This window comes from Tupaia chinensis, unplaced genomic scaffold (assembly GCF_000334495.1).
Source record: "Tupaia chinensis unplaced genomic scaffold, TupChi_1.0 Scaffold149184_1, whole genome shotgun sequence".
Taxonomy (NCBI): Eukaryota; Metazoa; Chordata; class Mammalia; order Scandentia; family Tupaiidae; genus Tupaia; species Tupaia belangeri.
In genome coordinates this window covers 2064869-2083493 of record NW_006209032.1, presented here as the reverse complement: position 1 = coordinate 2083493, position 18625 = coordinate 2064869, and the positions used below count along the sequence as shown (strand labels likewise).

The following is an 18625-nucleotide window of genomic DNA, read 5'->3' as shown; positions in this document are numbered from 1 at the left end:
GAGTTAATCTCACCATCCAGATCTCCTCCCGAAGAACTTCCAGTCCCATCAGCAACAAATCAGATAACCTGGAAACATTCCTGTTCCAGAGAGACTGGCCCAGTATACTTTTTTATTTTCACATTTTGCCATAGGGTGTGTGCACTAGCCAGAGAGAAACAGAGAGAGGGAAAGTGAGAGGTCCTTTCCCTTCCATTCAACTTTTGGGATTTTGGGCATGCATGCACACATGGCAGGTATGATTTTCAAGCTGGAAAGTCCAGGACTTGAACTGCAGTTAACTATGTGGGATTCCAGTGCCTTAACCACCACACCACCTGCAGGTCCCAGTATAACATTCTTTGAAATGCAAAGTTAGGGTTGTCCCATAGCCTACTGGTTAAAGGGAGCTGGACTCACATGGACTGTGGTTTGAATTCCCACCCTGGAGGCTTGAAAACCATGCTGGAAGAGTACCGTGGCTGCCCAATTCCCCAGAGGATGCAGAGGAAAGAGAAGGGCTCATGACCTCACCGTGCCCACTGAGCGATGGTGTTTCTCTCTCCCCACCTCTGGCAAGCGAATGTACCCTCTGACAGTTAAATGAAAAGTAAGTGCAGAGTTCAATGTGCAGGAAAGACTGGGGACTACCAGATGGGGAACTGCAAGCCAGAGTGGTCAGCATGTGCCTGGCCATGGCTGCTACAGACAAGGAAGAGGTGTGTAAGCAGACTGCCGCTCTCGAGTTTGAGTGTTAATGTCTACACAGGCATGAGAAGTAAGACTGGCTGGGCCTTGGAGCACAGTGACTGAGTGCTGTCTGCAGCCGGGGAGCTGGATCTCATGTGGCCAGTCGTCCAAATCCTAGCCTGGTGGTTTGAAAACATACTGGGCATGTCCGCATGTTTGTCCGAGATCTGATGGGATAGAGCAATGGAGGAAAAGAATTGAAGCATGACCAAAGCCCACTGGGGGGTGCTTTCTGCCTCTCTTTTTCTGGTGAGTGCACATACTCTCTATCATTTTTTTAAGAGAGATTTTTGCTATAGGGTGCGTGCTAGCCAGAGAGACAGAGATAGAGAGACAGAAAACAAGAAATTACCCCCCCAGGGGGAGTGGCTACCTGCAACCCCTTCTCCCCCATTCTCCACTAGGGATTTTGAGCACACACACACATGCACCTGGTGTGAGTTTCAAGCCACTGGGTCTGGGACTTGAACTGTGGTGAGCCACGTGGGAGTCCAGCGAAGAACCATTATACCACCTGCTGGTCCCTACCCTGTATTATTTAAAGAAAAAAATTTAAAAAAAAAAAAGGACTCTGGGCCATTCCAGAAATAGGAAATGAGACTTCCTGCATTCAAAACGGCAGCCTAGGGGCCAGCAGGTGGCGTGGCAGTGAAAGAGATGAGAAGATGCTTACAGACTGAGTAATGGACAAGAGGACCAAGAGCAGGAAGCACGACAGTGTGATGCAAAAGACTTTCCAGTCCTCGAGAGGAATCTAGGAAATGATATTTTCACTGCATTCCTTGACCGAGAGAAGCCCTAAAGATTCTTGTTGATTAGCTGAAGAAAGTCAGCATAATGGCTATGTCGCTGGACTACCATGTAGTTGACCGCAGTTCGCATCCCAGACCCGGTGGCTTAAAACTCACGCCGGGGGTGTGGGCGTACGTGCCCAAGACCCCGAGAGGAGAACGGAGGAGAAGGGATTGCGGTGTGGCCATCCTCCGTGGGGGGTAATTTCTCGCTTTCTGTCTCTCTGTCTGCCTGGCGAGCGCCCAAAGGGAAAAACCCCCCAAAAAAAAAAAAAAAAAAAAAAAAGTCTATCCTCTTTGAGTTCCAGAACCTTTTGACTGGAAAGTGACCCATGAGAAACTGGACCAAGGAGAAATATGAAAAGCCTGGAATCTGCATATTTATTGGGCAGAGCCTTTAGTAATCTCTTCTCTGCCAAGCAATTCTACCGTGTTTCTTCCTATTGTCTATGACCAGTTAACACTTGAGTAACTTATTTCCCTCAATTCAATACTTAAAAAAAGAGAGAGAAAAGGAGAAAGGAAAGAAGTCAGAGATGAGGCTCTAGCTACACACACACACTCTCTCTCTCTCTTTTTTTTTTTTTTTGCCGTAGGGCATGCATGTTCACCAGAGCCAGTGAGAGTGAAAGTGAAAAATTGTCCCCTGGGGAGATGACCACACCGCATTCCCTTCTCCATTCTCCTCTTGGGATTTTGGGCATGCAGGCATGTGTACCCAGTGTGATTTTCAAGCTGTCAGGTCTAGGACTTGAAATGTGGTCAGTAACATAGGAGTCCAGCGCCTTAGTCACCACACCACCTGCTGCCCCCTAGTTACACTCTCTTAGGAATAAATTTCAGAAGACAGTGCATGCAGTAACTTCCTACACTTTTAGGGTAAAGTGGGAAATATAAGGTTCGTTGGTACTGTCATTTGAGAGTCTAAGCAGCACTTAATAATGGCCCACCAACATGCCCCCTTCCAACTTGGCACCATTACCAACATGGTGCTCTATCCAACATGGTTGCTCTATCCAACATGGTATCACCATCACAATGGTACCTTATCCAATGCAGGGCTCTATCCAATATGGTGTCACCATCACAGTGGTACTCTATCCACGATGGGGCTTTATTTGACATGGTATCACCATCACAGTGGTACTCTATCCAACACAATATCCCCACACAATGGTACTGTATTCAACATGGTATCACCAACACTATGGTACTCTGGCCAACTGGGGCTCTATCCAACATGGTATCACCATCACAGTAATACTCAATCCAACATAGGGCTTTATCCAACATAGTATCGCCATCCCAATCGTACCCTATCCCACATAGGGCTCTACCCAACATGGTATCACCACACAATGGTACCCTATCCTACATGGGGCTCTATCCAACATGATATCACCATCACAATGGTACACTATCCCACATGGGGCTCTACCCAACATGGTATCAGCACCCAATGGTACCCTGTCCCACATGGGGCTCTACCCAACATGGTATCACCACACAATGGTACCCTATCCCACATGGGGCTCTACCCAACATGGTATCACCATCATATTGGTACCCTATCCCACATGGGGCTCTACCCAACATGGTATCATATTCACAATGGTACTCCATTCAACATGGTACTGCATTCAGTCTTTCACCAGAACCAACATGGCACCTAAGCCATAGAGTATCTGTGGCTGAGAATGGCTATCAGGTAGTAGAGCCTGAGATCAGCCTTACTGACTAGCAGACCCTAGTGAGGTGCCAGGACAGAAGCAGAATCCAAGTGGGATGAATAGATTAATGAGTAAGAACAATTCACCCTCCCTGTTCTGGCTTTCTTGCCCATGCTCCCAGGAAGGAGGGGAAGAAGAGAGCAGAAAACCCTTGAAGGTGGTAGGAAAAATACTGAAATACAAACACAGAGTTTTGCACACGTTCAACTTGTGGTTGTTACATTTATATCCACTATATTTTCCTTTGCACAATTTTTGACTGGTTTTCTCCCTCTGAGAGGTGATAACAAGCCATTCAAGCTTTTCAGGGTAACAAAAGAGGGAAGCTTTTATAGAATGAACACAGAGGGGGGCCGGCAGGTGGCATGGTAGTTAAGGGCACTGGACTCCTTCATGGCTGACTACGGTTCAAGTCCCAAACCTGGTGGCTTTCTCTCTCTCTCTCTCTGTCCCTCTCTGATCAAATTAAAATAAGTAAAATGAAATAAAATAAGATAAAATAATTCTTAAAAAAAAAAACCTACAGAGTTTAGCAAAACATCTGATTGGTTACAATGATATAGTTGCCTTGTTTGGTCTGTCGCTTCGGAAAGTCCCCAGTTATATAATTTACTGGCTACTTCTGATTCGTTGAGCTTAAGTTCTGTTTTCTCTAATACAGGCATTTATAAGAAATAGCTCCTATTTTGCCAGTGTTTGCAAATAAGCAAAGTTGAGGTCACTTAGGAGGCCTAACTGGTTCTGTCTGCTCAGGCATTCTTTAGGCCTGGTCTCCACTTTAATTTACCTTAACACTAATTGATTTGCAAGGAATGTTTTAGTCTACTCATTAACAATGATCACTGCTTTGGACACACATTGCATATTCTTACTGTGTCCTTTTTTTTTTTTAAGGCTTTTGCAATACGGTGAGTGCACACTGGAGAGACAGAAAGAGAAAGTGAGAAATCTCACCACTCCCCACCCTGAAAGGGGGATGACCATGCTGTAATTCATTCCTCTTGGGATTTTGGGCACACAAGCATACGTGCCTGGTGTGATTTTCAAGACAACAGGTCCAGAAGTTGAACTGTGTTCACCGAAGTGAAAACCCAGCTTCTTAACCACTACAACACCCACTGGCCCCTGTACAACCCGTGTTTTAACCACAGCGAAGAAAACAATTTAAGAAAAAAAATGCATTTGTCTCCCACCTAACATCAATTTTCCCATTATGTAATTAGTTTTTGGTATAGGGCACATGCATTGCTGGAGAGACAGAGAGAGAAAGAGAAAGGGGGGAAAAGTGAGAAATCACACCCCAGGGAGGATGGGCCATGCCACAATCCCTCTCCGTCCTCCATGTGTGCCCAGTGCATTTTTCAAGCTTCCAGGTTCAGGACTCGAACTGTGCAGTCGGCCATGGGGGATCCAGTGCCTTAACCTCCACATCACCTAATTTATCAATTACCCTATTTTTCTTACTTTGGACTCACTGAAGTTAAAACTGCCTTTCTCATGAGACCCAACAAAACAGTCTGGTCAACTTGGGATTGAAGAAGGTTCACCGCAACCACTTACCTTAAGACAACCTCGCGACGTGTAGGCTACAGGCAGGAAATCTGTGAGACTGTCTTGGCTTGCTTGTTTCCATTTTAAATGAAGACGTTTCAAGTTTAACTTCTAAAACATTGGCTGGGGGCCAGCAAGTGACATGGTGGTTAAGGGTGCTGGACTCCCACACAGCTGACCATGGTTTGAGTCCCGGACCTGGCAGCTTGCTTTCTCCCTCCCCCAACCCATCTCTGTCCCTCTCTGATCAAATCTAAATAAATAAATTAAAAATAATAAGTCTTTAAAAAAACAAACAAACAAACAAACAAAAAACCTTGGCTGGCTGCCCTTCAGACTCACAAAGTGGCTCAAACTGTTAAAAACATTAACTTCTGTTTTTCTTTTGTTTCCTTAGAAATGCCTCTTATTGGGGCCAGGTGGTGGCACATTGGTACTGCTACTGGACCCACATGGGAAAGGTCCTGGGCTGACATCCTGGGACCCCTGGGCCTGCCAGCTGAGACCAGGAGTGGATGGTGGCAGGAAGGCCCTGCTGGGGTGCCTGTCTCTCTCTCACACACATAAACATACACATGAAATAAAGAAACAAAAAGTTTCCAGAAACATCTCTTACCTGCACCCTTGTGCCATGCGGAGACCTCACTCACAGCCTGCCTGCAGCACCTGAGCTGGCCTTGTTTCCAGGCTGAGAGCGACGTGGGATGGAATATTCCCAATTTGTTCTTTTCCCCAAACGTGTTTCTCTCCCCCTGTCAATCTCTCAGCTATCAATCCTACTTTAGTATGTGAAACTTCCTAAAAATAAAGTTTCAAAGGGAAAACTGTGGAGAACCAAAATATGCCACCCAAAATATACTTCGCCATATTTGGAAATGATTGTTCATACGAGTTACAGGAACAGAACTGGTTTAAAAGAGAAAGAGAAAAAGAGAAAGAGAAAGAGGAAGAAAAACAGTCCCGCTCCAGCAATGCAGTGATAGCGCGATGCTCTGCGATGTTGGAAATCAGGTGGAAAATCAGGGTTCAAGGCCAACCTGTGTGCACTGGGCCTACGGGGGCAAGCCCAGACCCTGGTTGTTTGGAAAAGCCGGGGGGTGGGGGAGTGGGGCAGATGACCCTTTTGAGGGTGTTTTTCTCTCTCTCTCTCTCTCTCTCTCACTGTCTCCCTCTCATGAAATAAACTTTAAAAAAAGGTAAAGTTGGGTCCAGCAGATGGCACAATGGTTATGTCACTGAACTCCCATGCAGTTGACTGTGGTAGAGCCCCGGACCCTGTGCCTTAAAACCCTTATCCCTTGCAGGTGGTGTGGTGGTTAAGGCGCTGGACACTCCCACATGGCCGACCAGGGTTCAAGTCCTGAATCTGGTGGCTTGCTTTCTCACTTCCTCTCCCTCTCACTCTCACCCTCTGTCTCTCTCTGGCCAAACTAAAACATAAATGAATGAATAAATAAAATAAAATAAATAATTATTTAAAAAAAAACAAAAACCTTATCAAATCCTCTATGAAACTGACTTTTGGTCTCAGTGCCCAGGAGGACAGGTGTCACAGTGACTGGATACGCAGCTGAGAGATCACTGTTTTTGGGTGTAGGTGAGGATATTTCTGGAGGAGACCAATCTGAGTTGGTGGATTGAGTGGGAAAGATCTGTCTCCATGTGGGTGGGCACCATCCAGTCAGCTGGGGCTCGGAACAAAAGGCAGAGGAGAAGCTAGTTTGCACTCTTAGAGCGGAGACACCCCGATTCTCCTGCCCTTGGATATCAGAATTCCAGGCTCAGGGGTCAGCAGGTGGCATGGTGGGTAAGGTGCCGGACTCCCACATGGCCAACTCTAGTATTTTTTTTTCTTCTTAAAATTATTTTATTTAACTACTTATTTATTTACTTTAATTTGACCAGAGAGGGACAGAGAAAGAAAGAGAGAAAGCAAGCCATCAGGTCCAGGATGCAAACCCTGGTTGGCCATGTGGGAGTGTCCAGTGCCTTAAACACCATGCCGCCTGCTGGCCCTGGTCAACTATAGTTTGAGTCCTGAACCTAGTGAATTGCTTTTTCACTTTCCTTCTCTCTCTCTGTCTTTCTCTGTTTAGCACATGTGCCCTATAGTGAATTAATATAATAACAGGTAAAATGAAATAATTGAAAGAAAAAAAAAAAGAACTCCAGGCACTCTGGCCTTTGGTCTCTATGACTACAGCAGTCTCCCATCCCTCTCCCCCAGGTTCTCATGCCTTTAGCCTCAGGTTAAGCCTTGCGATTGGCTCCCCTGGTTTGAGGCTTCCAGATTGGGACTGCACTCTGTTACTGGCATCCCTGGGTTTCTAGCTTAAGAATGACCTATTTTGGAACTTCTCAGCCTAGCTCATGAGCCAATCCCCTCGATAGATCTCTGTGCATGTATGTATGAATACCTGTATGTACGTATGTAAGTATGTATGTATGTATGTACATAAGCTATCCTTTTGGTTCTATTTCTCTTAGGAGAACCCTGACTAAATAAGATGCATATTATACATATGAGAAAGTATATGTATTTGTTATATATGCCTGAATACACATAAGCATTTATTTACATATTTCTGGGTTCTCTTAATTTACTTTTCTTGACAGAGGGCAAGTGCGCTCCCCAGAAAAGATAGCACATGACAAAAGGACATCCCCAATGGGGTGTGGTCACGTTGCAATCCTTTTCCCTCCAGTTCTCCATTCCATTAGGATTCTGGGCATGCAAAATGTGTTTTTCAAGCTACTGAGGCTAGGTTTGAACAGTGGTCAGACAAATGGGATCAGGCTCCCTCTGCACAGTGCTCCCTGCACCACGGGGCTAGCCCTCTGGTCTCTCTTGGAATGCCCTCGGTTTATTGATCTCTTGCTGTGCCTCTGCTGTGCTTCCTTAAAACCCACGACAGAGCACGTGCATGTGCATGGGGAGAGACACCGTCCACAGGCTGATGATACCTTAATCCCCTCCGTCCAGTCCTCCACCCTCTGGATCCTCGCACATGTGCATGTGCCCGTGTGCCTTAGGGCTGATGGGCTGCGATGAGCACGTGGCTTCCAGCCCCCTAGTCCAATACATAGCTGACTATTCCACAGAGACTGCTATGCTGACTTTTTTTAAAGCAGTCTTATTGAAGCATAATTATACTCAGTAAAATTCACTGACAGACATATACTTGTGAAATCACCACGACAAAAATCAAGACATAGAAGAGCTTTATCACTGCAAGGGACCAGCAGTTAGTGTAACGGCTATGTCGCTGGACTTCCACATAGTTGACCGCGGTTCGCGTCCCAGACCTGGTGGCTTAAACTCACACCGGGCGCGTGTGCATGCATGCCCAAGATCCCGAGAGGAGAATGGAGGAGAAGGGATTGTGGCGTGGCCATCCCCCTGGGGTGTGTGTGTGTGATTTCTCGCTTTCTGTCTCTCTGTCTGTCTCTGTCTGTCTGGCGAGCGCACGCGCGCTATAGCCAAAACCTCTCAAAAAAAAAAAAAGAGAAGAGTTTTATCACTGCAAAATAATTATATCCCCCTTCCTCCCTTTTTTAGGTGTTTGCCATAGTGTGCATGTGCTTGCTAGAGAAAGAGAGAGACAAGGAAAGTAAAAAAGCACCTCCCTGGGAGGATGGCCACGCTGCAATCTCTCCTCTCCAGTCTCTTCGTAGGGTTTTGGACATGCCCAGTGTAATTTTCAAGTCACCAGGTCCAGGACTCGAACCACAGTCAGCCATGTGGGGATCCAGTGCCTTATCCACGATGCCACCTGCTGGCCCTTATCATATCCTTTTTTATCCAAGCCCTTTTTCCACCCCCACTCCTGACACTACTCATGATTTCAGTCCCTACTGTTTGGCCTTTTTCCAAACTAGCACAGAATACTGCATTTGAGAGTCACCATGTTTTGTGTATCAGTAGTTCATGTTTTGTTTTTTATTTATGACAGAGTGCATGCATTTGCACGGGAAAGACAGAGAAAGGACCGTCAGCATGGTCTTGTCATACTGAGATCCCCTCCCCTTACCCTCCAGCTCCTCAGGCTCCCGGTCACACGTGCCCAGCATGCTCCAGGCGGAGCAGGGATCCGAACTTGTGGTCAGCCATGCTGCCTCTGTCACAGCAGTGCAGCCTGTTACCGCCCGTGCCGCGGAGACTAGGCCAGCTTGCTTATTTATTTTTGAGAGAGATTTTTTGCTATAGGGCACATGCGTCACCAAAGAGACAGAGACAAAAAGCGAGAAGTCCCCTTCCCCAGGGACATGGTCATGCCTCAGTCCCTTCTTCATTCTCCTCTTGGGATTTTGGGCACGCCCATGTGCCCGGCCTGAGTTTCAAGCTGCTGGGTCCGCGACTTGAATCGTGGTCGACTACGTGGGAGTCCAGCGACGTAGCCATTACACCATCTGCTGGTCCCTGATGATTTTATGTTTAATTTTCCCAGCTTTATTGACAAATACTTGTGTATACACGTAGGCTGTACAATGTGATGGTCTGATACATACTGTGAAAGGATTGCCGTAGTCGAGGTAACTAACGCCACCACGACCTAACAGGCACCTTGCGTTTTCTCTCTCTTGCTGGTGAGAACACTGAAGATCTACCGTCCAGATTGTAAGTATATAATACAGTATTCTTAACTATCATCATTGTGCTTGTACGTTAGATTTCCAGAATTTATGTAATAACTGAAGATCTGTACTCCTTGACTGAAATGTCCCCATTTCCTCCACTCCCATCCCTGGGCAAGAATTGTCCTACTCTAATTTTAAGGGCTTGATTCCCACCCCCGCCCCCCAATTTTGGCCACAGGGCATATGTGCCCCCAGAGAGGGAAAGTGAGCAGTAACCCAGCAGAGGCTATGTCCACACTCCAGCCCTTTCTTCATTCTCCTCCTGGGATTCTGGGCATGTACACACGTGTGCCTGGCGTGGTTCTCAAGCCACTAGGTTTGGGACTTGAACCCCAGTTGGCCATGAAGTCCAGCGTCTTTTTTTGTTTTTGTTTTTTGTTTAAGAGAGCATTTTTTGCTATAGGGCGTATGTGCTTGCTGGGCAGACATAGACAGACCGTGAGCAATCACCCCCACCAGGGGATGGCCATGCTGCAATCGCTTGTCCTCCATCCTCCTGTCAGGATTTTGGCTAACACGCCCAGTGTGAGTTTCAAGCCACCGGGTCCAGAACTCGAACTGCAGTCAACTATGTGGGAGTCCAGTGATGTAACCATTATGCCATCTGCTGGTCTCAAGTCCAAGGTGGCAGCCAGGCCACCTGCTGGCCCCGAATTTGACTTTTTAGAGTTCATATATAAGTGAGGTCAGACAGCATTTGTCTTTCTGGGTCTGGCTGGCTTTACTTAGCATAATGTCCTCTAGATTAATTTCTATTCTTTAAAACAATTGGTCTAATTATTCTTGTGCACTGCTTCTAAATGACTATTTAGAAGGTTTTTACTACAGGTCACATGTGCTTATGAGAGAGATGGAGAGACAGAGAGAGACAGGGAGAAAGCACCTCCCAAGGGGCACAGTCATACCGCACTCTATTCTCCTCCAGTTCGACAACCCGTCAGGATTTGGGGCACACACACACATGCCCAGAGTGTTCTCAAGTCACCAGGTCTGGGACTTGAACCACTCAGCCAGCCATGTGGGAGCCAGCTCCCTTAACCACCAGGCCATGGAGCAGGCCCTGATCTTTTTTTGTTTCCCTTATTTATTTCTTCCATAAATGATAGAGACAGAGACGCAGAGAGGGAGGACCTCAACAGGGTCATGATGCTGGACTCCACCCCCAGCCTCACCAGCCTAGGTGACGGCACGCACGCCCAGCGGACTCAGAGCAGTCTCCAGCTGCAAACTGCAACCTCCCCATGGGCGTCAATCTTGCGGGCAGTACCTTCTACTGCCAGGCCATGGGCTGGCCCCTCTAAATGAAGTTTAGCATGAACTTTTCAAGTTCCTTTAAAACAGTTATTGGAATTTTTATTGAAACTGTCCATAGACAAATCTATGTTTTTTGTTTTTCATTTTTTTTAAACTTATTTTTTTTTTTTTAGGGTTTTGTCATAGGGTGCATGTGCCCACCAGAGACAGTGAAGAAAATGAGAAATCGCTCCCCATGGGGGTGGTGGTGGTGGCCATGCAGCAGTCCCTTCTCCTCCTGGGAATTTTGGCGTACATGCGCATGTGCCCGGTGTGATTTTCAAGTAACCAAATCCGGGCCTTGAACCGTGGTTGGCCATATGGGATAGTTCAGAGCCTTTAATCACCGCACCAGCTGCCAGTTGATAATTTTTTTTAACTTTAATTTTGAAATAACTATAGTTTCTCATGAAGTGCAAAGCTAATACAAAGTTGCAAAGATCTTGAGCACCTTTCACTCAGTTTCTTTCAGTAGTTACATGTTACATAAGGAGAGCATAATACTCAAAGCAGGAAAACAATAGTGATACAATGTATACAGAGTTCTATGCCATATTGTAACATATGTAGACTCCTTTAACAATCTGCAACCACAGAACAGAACTACTCCACAAATCTCTCTCCCTGGGTATCTCCTTGTAGTCACACCTACCCTTTGCCCACCTTGTTCTTAACCCCTGGCATCTACCATTCATTTTTTTGAGAATGTTACATAGACAGAATTAAACACTTCTGAGATTGGCATTCTTTTTTCACTCAGCATAATGCTTTTGAAGTCTACCCAAATTGTTGCATGCATCAACAGTCCATTCTTTCTTAACTGCTGAGTGGTAATTCAAAGTACAGATGTACTAAAGCTTAACCATGATTATATGTAAAGCTGGACCCTCTTTTAAAAAAAAAAAAAAGAAAAAGATTTTCAGTATAGGACATGTGTGCTTGCTGGAGAGACAGAAAGAGAAAGAGAAAAACCACTCCCTAGGAGGATGGCCACACCACAATTCTTTTTCTTGGGATACTGGGTACACACACATAATGCCTGGCATGAATTTTAAGCTGCCAGGTCAGGACTTGAACTGTGGTCAACTACATAGGAATCCAGGGATAGATATAACCATTATACCATCTGCTGGTCCCCTAGATTCTTCTTAATTTGTGCTGGGAAATACAAAATGATCATGAATAAAAATCAATTATATGGGACCAGCAGGTGGCATGATGGTTAAGGCACTGGACTCCCACATGGCTGATCACGGTTCGAGGCCTGGACCTGGTAGTTTGCTTTCTCACTTTCTCTGTCTGGTGAGCACATGTGCCCTACAGCAACTAATAAAAAACAACAATAAATACAATTAATTAATTAATTAATTTTAAAATAAAAAAAGTCAATTGCAATTATACTTTTTTTAGCCAAGGAATTCCAGGGTCAAAGAATTTTATGGAACAGTTAAAATAACCCTTATTCTAAATTATCTAAATTATGCTACCTTTATGCAAATGACTCTCAATGTTTTTTTGTTAGTTAGTTTGTTTTTTGAGGTAAACATCAATCTCAAAATTTTATTGTCAGGGCCGGCAGGTCACATAGTGGTTAAGGGCACTGGACTCCCATATGGCCAACCATGGTTTGGGTCTTAGACCTGGCGGCTTGCTTTCTTACTACCCTTTGCCCTCACTCTGTGCCTCTTTGGTCAAATTAAAATAAATAAATAAAGTTAAATAATTCTTTTAAAAATTTTCATTGTCTTCATAACAAAAGATGAAGCTTAAAAGTAAATCTCGGGCTCAGCAGATAGTGTAATGGTTCCATGGCAGGACTCCTCACATGGTTGAGGATGGCGAGTCCCAGACCTGGTGGTTTAAAACTCACGCTGGGGGCTGGCAGGTGACATGGTGGTTATGGGTGCTGGATGTCCACATGGCCAACTGTGGTTCAAGTCCTGGACCAGGCGGCTTGCTTTCTGGCTTTCCCTTTCTTTCTGTCTCTGTGTTTCTATCTCTCTCCGGTCAAATAAAAAAAAATAATAATAAGTGGAATTAAATAAATAAATAGTTCTTTACACAGAAACCCAAAAACCTCACTCTGGGCATGTGTGTGTGCATGCCCAAAATCCCGAGAGGAGACTGGAGAAGAGATTGTGGCATGGCCATCCCCCTGGGGGAGGGAGGCGATCTCTCACTTTCTGTCTCTCTGTCTATGTCTCTGGTGAATGTATCTCTCCTCCAGTTGGAAATGCTCCCCCACTAAACCAGCACCCTCTCAGACCTGCAGTCGGGCTACCGCTCTCAAGCTTCAGCACGATCTTCTCTAGAGTTTGAACCTTTTCCCAGACACCGGCTTAGCCTGCTCACCATCGCCACTGAGCACACAGAGGACCCCCGCCCTTTTGTAGTGCCACTTTGTGAGGCTGGTGCTTGCCACGCTGTGTAAAGAAAGTCCAGTGGGTTTTAGGAAGATGATACCACGTTTCCTGGAGCACCGTTAACACAGAAAGGTCTCAGTGGTATTGAACCTCCGTATCTACAGAAATTCACATGGCAGAGGGGTTTTTCTCCCGTGGCTTAGTCTATACGCACCAGGTGCTTCCCCAGACATCATCTCACTGCATGCTCCCCAAAATGCAAAGACGCTGGTCGCAAATATTTCTACGCTACAGAGGAGAAAAATATAATTAAATCATTTGCTCTAAACCTTTCTTTTGTAAGTGGATTATTTTGCAGAACCATTTTTTCCACTGTAACTTTCTTTCTTTCTTTTTTTTTTTTTTGAGAGGTTTTTGCTATAGGCCGTGTGCGCTCGCCAGATAGAGCGAGACAGAGAGACAGAAAGTGGGAAATCACCCCCAGGGGGGATGGCCACGCCGCAATCCCTTTTCCTCCGTTCTCCTCTCGGGATTTTGGGCACGCACACACACGCCCCCGGTGTGAGTTTCAAGCTGCTGGGTTCGGAACTCAAACCGTAGTCGACGAAGTGGGAGTCCACGATGTAACCATCCGCGATCTGCTGGTTCCCACGTGATGATCCAGGAACACTAAGCAGAGCTCTGTGATGCTGGTGCCACAAGGAAGCTCTGTGATCCCTGGCCATGCTCGGTGCACGCGTGCCCACGAACTGGGCTCCCTCTGGCTGGGTGGGACGTGTAAAGACCCTGTTGTGGGTGCATGTTTCTCTCTCTCTCCCTCTCTCGCATGAAGGGAGGAAAAAACCCACGAAGTTGATCAATCACCACAAAAACCCCCAACAGTCAATTTTTGCCTCGTACAGGCCCAATAAGGAAAAACACCTTTCTAAAAGAAAGTGGATTTCTTTCTCTCCTGCATGACAGAGGGAGACAGAGACAGCACCCACTTCATGGTACTGACAGTGACCCACCTACGGCTACGGCTGGCCATGGACCTTGGGCATACACATGCAAAGCAAGGGAAAACAGCTATTTTGGAATATGAAATATGGACCATTTCTCTACAAAAGAATATTGGGGAAGCAAATAACAAACGGGGGTCATTCACAGCCGGCAATGGATTCAAGCTAGGGTCTATGTAATCATGGGGACGGTTGTGATTTTCAAAAAGCCTTATACCAGCTAGCTTCGCTTTGACCTCGAGATGACTCTCCCCTGTGTACACCATTCATGCCCACCTCCCAGCTGCCTCTCTGCTACGACCCCCAATCCTTCCTGCGTGGCAGGCCACTACCAGCCACAGTCTGTGGGCACTGAAGAGGCTTGAGTGCCAACGTGAGTGGGCCGCAGGAGCGCACGTGGAACCTCCCCTCACTGCCCTGCCCAGCCGAGGCCCTGCTGTCACGGCTTTTCCTGTCCCCTCCTCTGGAAAGGCCAGGAACTGCGAGGAGTCCCTGAACTGAAGGTAGGTGCTTGCTAGCCCTCCAAATCTGGCATCTATTTATTTATTTATTTATTTGACATTCTTTCACTGAACATCTTCACAGCATACAAAATGCAATTTCCCAACCAGAATACACCGTAAAATGGATTAATCACGTTATTGCCAACAAATAATTTTCCATTTCTTATTTCTTGTGTGTGTATATGTACACACATATACACACACACATTTCCCCCCTATTTCTAACCCTCTGCCATTTCCTACCCTCCTCCCACACTGTCTCTGGTATCTGTAGTTGCTTCTATTTCTTAATTTTTTCCCTCCATTTCATTGATTCACAAAATATCTTAATTAATCTAAATTTATTCTTTCTTTCTTTTGAGAGGTTTTTGCTATAGAGCACATGTGCTCGCCAGAAAGGCAGAAAGAGACAGAGAGACAGAACGGAAGAAATTAGCCCCCCCACTCCCCCCAGGGGATGGCCACGCCTCAATCCCTTCTCCTCCATTCTCGTTAGATCTTGGGCACGCAGGCGCCTGGTGTGAGTTTAAGCCACTGGGTCTGGGATGCGAACCGCGGTCAACTACATGGGAGTCCAGCGACATAGCCATTGCGCTAATGCTGATTCCAATCTAAACACTTTAGCTGACAAATACATATCTGTGAACATACGTTGCCTTTAGGCATGAAGCTCTGTGGGTAGAATCAATAACTATGAAGTAGCACCTAGCTGAGGCTATATAGCTTACTGTGCTCATTAAATAGGTTTTTTTAAATATATTTTTTAATTTCGAGAAAGGCAATTTTAGCTTTAATAAGCCAAAATCTCTCTGAGGAGCACAACCAGCCCTCTGACGATGCTGACTTAGGGGAAGGACTTGGGAGGGATGAGTAGGAAGGGAAGAGGCACGAGTAAGTGGGGAGCAGTAGTTCCCCCCACGCCCAGCTGTGGACTTAAGGGGGATCCATCCTGGCCCCCTCCTTCAGAGCCTTAGCCAGATTTCCATTTGAGTCAGCAGAAGTTCGGCCTGGAAGAAAGTGGAAACAAGGGCCCAGCCAGGGACACCTCGGAGGACCTGGATTTAAGAGCGTCTGCTGTGGTCTGTGAGCCCTAAGAACTGTGCGGTCAGTACGTCACCTCAAAAACTCGTTTACAGCAGGACCAGCAGTGTAATGGCTATGTCGCTGGACTCCCATGTAGTCGACCGCGGTTCATGACCCGAATCCAGTGGCTTAAAACTCATGCCGGGTGCGTGTGCGTGCGTGCCCAAGATCCCGAGAGGAGAATGGAGAAGGGATGGCGGTGTGGCCATCCCCCCTGGAGGGTGATTTCTTGCTGTCTCTCTGTCTGGTAAGCACACGCGCACTATAGCAAAAACCTCAAAAAAAAAAAAAAAAAAAAAAAAACAAACCCAAAACAACTCGTTTACAAAGGGTGGTTTTAGAGAATGTGCTCTGGGGTCAGCCGGTGCTGCCCTGTCCCAACTACATTTATTTTTTCTCACTTCCCCTTTTTCTTAGAGATTTTTAAAAAGAATTATTTCATTTTATTTATTCATTCATTTATTATAATTTGACCAGAGAGAGAGAGAGAGAGAAAGTGAGAAAGCGAGCCACCAGGTACAGGACTCAAACCTTAGTCAGCCATGAGGGAGTGCCCAGTGCCTTAGCCACCACGCCACGTGCTGGTCCCCTAGATATATCTATCTATCTATCTATATAGATAGATAGATAGATAGATAGATAGATAGATAGATAGATATTTTTTAACAGAATTAGGTGTTTTTTTTTGTAGAGGTTTTTGCTAGAGGGCATGAACGCTCGCCAGAGAGACAGAAAGCGAGACCACCTGCAATTCCTTCTCCTCCATTCTCCTCTTGGGATCTTGGGCACACATGCACACGAGCCTGGTGTGAGTTTAAGCCACTGGGTCCAGGACTCAAACGGAGGTCTGCTACGTGGGGCTGGAACTGCGGTCCACTACATGGGAGTCCAGTGACATAGCCATTATGCTAACTGCTGGTCCCAAGAATTAGTTTTTATTTAACTTTATTTATTCATTCATTTTATTTTAATTTGACGAGAGAGAGAGAAGTGAGAAAGCAAGCCAGGAGTAGAACCATGGTCAGCCATGTGGGAGTCCAAGGTCATTAACCACCATGCCACCTGCTGGCCCCTCTTAGAGATTTTTGCTATAGGGTGTGCGCATTTGCAGGTGAGACAGAGAGCCCTAGAGAGTCAGAAAGCAAGAAACCAGCCCTGGGGAGATGGCCATGCTGCAATCCCTTCTCTGGTCTCCTCTCAGGATCTTGAGCGTGCAAGCACATGTGCCCAGTGTGAGTTCTAAGCTGCTGGGTCCAGGGCTCAGGGACATAACCATTACGCCATCTGCTGGTTCCTTTTCTCACTCTCCTTTACCAAGTAAACAGACCCTATCTGTGGGGAATGGCTGACCTTTGCCCTCTGCATTTAAGACAAGAGATGCCTGAGTGGTCTTTCTTTCAGTTATTGTTGGCCATTCAAGGTCCTGGGGGATGGGGACAGCCTTGGTCCACAGAAGGCAGCAACAGTAAGAGTAGTTATAAAGATTTTTGTGGTTTTCAGTGCTCTGGGAATAAAATGCCTCTTGTGTTTCATGTTAGGACTTTTAGACACCTTTCCATGAAACATGTTTGCATGTAAGAAAGTAGGAGGTAACCGTATATAATAATGCTAAACGCCACCTTATTCTGCAGCTCTGATCGGGAAGCCAGGATCAAGCATGTGTTACAAGGACACATTCTCTTTAACTTAGAGTCCAAAGAAGCCTTAGTACTATCATAGGCCAAGCCGCGCCTGAGAAAACTTGGTTAATGCTTTCTATTTGGGGCTTAGACTTGCCCGCTGACCCCGATGGCTCCGCGTGCCTGATGCTGGGTCCTGGCCGTGACCATGAGGCTGGGTATGACAAAGCCTTCCTATAAGAGAACTGCTCACGTGGTAGGGAAATAGGGAGTCTGGTCTGGCCGCTTTTTCTCATCCACTTCAGCTTGGGTCCCGATCACCTCATTCATCGTTTCAGTCATTCCTAGCTGAAACAGCCCTTTCCTGTCTGTCCAACAAGTGGGCCCCAATCCTACAGGGTTTGTAAGGCACAGGGCCTCACCCTGCCCTTCAAACCCGAAGGATGACACTGACTGTGACTCAACGAGAGGGACCGGGCGAGCGTGCCCACGACGTTCTCTGTGCGGTGGACGAGACCCCATTCTAGTCTGGCCTGTTGCTAATAACTGAAAACACCCGAATCGGGTCACTGGAGTGAGTAGGGGTGTATCCAGCTCACGGGTGGAGATTCGAGTTTCGCAGGCCACCTGTGGTAAGGGCTTTCCTGTTGGTGGCAGAAGACCACCATGGTCCTGCGGCTGTATGGGGTGTCATGTCGGGAGAGAGCAGGTGTGCAGGTCTCTGTGAAGCCATCCTTCCACGTGTCCATAAATCTCTGTTCCGCTCGCCTTCGTGTTCCTGATAAATGCACCAGGAGTCAGTCGGAGGGCCCCATGCTAAACACGGAATTACTTCCCGCGAGCTTATCTTTCAATGCCATGAAGGCATTACGTCTCCTTCTAACGCCTCCACCTACATGTGTCAGGGGATACAGACCTCAGCACACCCATTGTACAGGCGAGGCACCAGAAACATGAGAAGCAAGCATGCCAATGTCATGTGGAGGGTCACTTCTCGTTCTCCCTCTGTCTCTCTCTCCCTCCAGCACATGAACCAACCCTACAGCAAAAACCTGAAAAAGAAGTGGCCATGAGAGATTTGGACCTAGGAAGTCAGGTGGACTGAGACCGCAATGCTGTGCCTCAAGGTACCAGTTAAAAAAAAAGCCAAACTGTCCCTAGGTGAGCAATGAGGATGATAAAGCACTGACAGACACCGCTAGCCTAAAAATAGTGAAGGAAATCCAGACCATGCTCTTCTGCCTTCTGCCACATGGTGAGGGAGCCAGAGCCCCCCCCCCCCACCCACGGGGGCCCCGGAGCTTGGACTTCCAACGTAGAGACG

At 46.6% G+C, this 18625-nt stretch overlaps 1 protein-coding gene and 1 long non-coding RNA gene across 2 annotated transcripts in view; both read right to left on the bottom strand.

Moving 5' to 3' along the window:
- LOC102479334 (uncharacterized) overlaps positions 1-5899 on the bottom strand; it is a 9793-nt gene extending 3894 nt beyond the window's left edge. Inside the window, exon 1 of the long non-coding RNA XR_003548328.1 lies at positions 5418-5899. This is a non-coding gene — a long non-coding RNA (uncharacterized LOC102479334). The remainder of the gene's footprint in view (positions 1-5417) is intronic.
- The window catches only part of KLHL18 (kelch like family member 18), a 121581-nt gene that overhangs the window by 101365 nt on the left and 1591 nt on the right, over positions 1-18625 (bottom strand). The window lies entirely within an intron of this gene.